The 849-nt window shown below is 48.6% G+C and overlaps 1 protein-coding gene across 2 annotated transcripts in view; it reads right to left on the bottom strand.

The window, feature by feature from the left end:
- Window positions 1–849, bottom strand: part of LOC101643983 (protein FAM107B) — a 331,769-nt gene that overhangs the window by 53,067 nt on the left and 277,853 nt on the right. The window contains exon 1 of one of the 2 annotated variants that reach the window (XM_045285625.1): window positions 168–277. The exons of the other annotated variant lie outside the window; for it this stretch is intronic. The gene's annotated coding sequence lies outside the window, so the exon portion shown is untranslated. Of the gene's footprint in view, window positions 1–167; window positions 278–849 lie in introns of those variants that run through there. 2 annotated transcript variants of the gene reach the window in all.

The following is an 849-nucleotide window of genomic DNA, read 5'->3' as shown; positions in this document are numbered from 1 at the left end:
CCTCGGCACACTCAGCTGCTCACTGAAAGGTGGAGGGTGAGTCCACCCAGAGGCACCTCCGAAGAAAGGTCTGGAAAACACAGCCAAGGCAACAAACAAAAAGATCCCAGTACAACAATAGTAGCTCCTCAGAGCAGGGAAGTAAGCATCCAAAACAAAGAACTTACCGTCCGACCTTCCAGAAGCCCCTTTTTCTGAAAAATCAAGAACATCACCATTCAAGTTCAAAGGAGAACACTGAAAAGCCTGTTTAGACACACATCTCAGTGTGCAAGTGGATGACCTCAGAAGGCATAGAAACCAGAGCAAACAATGAAAAACAAACGGCAAGCTCTGGTACCAGCCACTCACCTTCCCAGTCAACATGCTGTCAGTGCCACCAGTTAGATCCGGTTCTGCATAAATAATCATCTACTCTGCTTGGAAGCAAACACTCTCTCCACAAGTGAATAAACATCTATTAACTAACGTGAACATTTGCCCCTTATGAATCAGCTCCCTCTCCAAGTGGCAGGGCAATATAAGGTAGGCCGGACACATTCAAGCCCCCAGAGTCCAATCTTCACACTTCCTCTCCAACCACCTGCAAATGCCATCCCAAGCCAGAGAAGGCTGGTCACCATAACTCGGCACAGTACCTGCAACACACAGGCTTTCAGATGACTTCCAAGGAGTCTGGTCCACTGATGAAGGGTGTGGAGATGTTTCTGTTTAACACAATGGGGAAACCCACACCCAGGGAAAGAAGGGACTTGAGTCCTGCTCCCAACTCTGGCCAACCACCGGCAGACTGTTGGGCTACGTGTCCTCCTCATTTAACAACTGCAAAGACAACCAGGTGGATGTGTG

This window comes from Echinops telfairi, unplaced genomic scaffold, assembly GCF_000313985.2.
Source record: "Echinops telfairi isolate 266 unplaced genomic scaffold, ASM31398v2 ScPeMD7_7474;HRSCAF=8512, whole genome shotgun sequence".
Classification (NCBI taxonomy): domain Eukaryota; kingdom Metazoa; phylum Chordata; class Mammalia; order Afrosoricida; family Tenrecidae; genus Echinops; species Echinops telfairi.
This window is presented reverse-complemented; position numbering and strand designations above follow the sequence as displayed.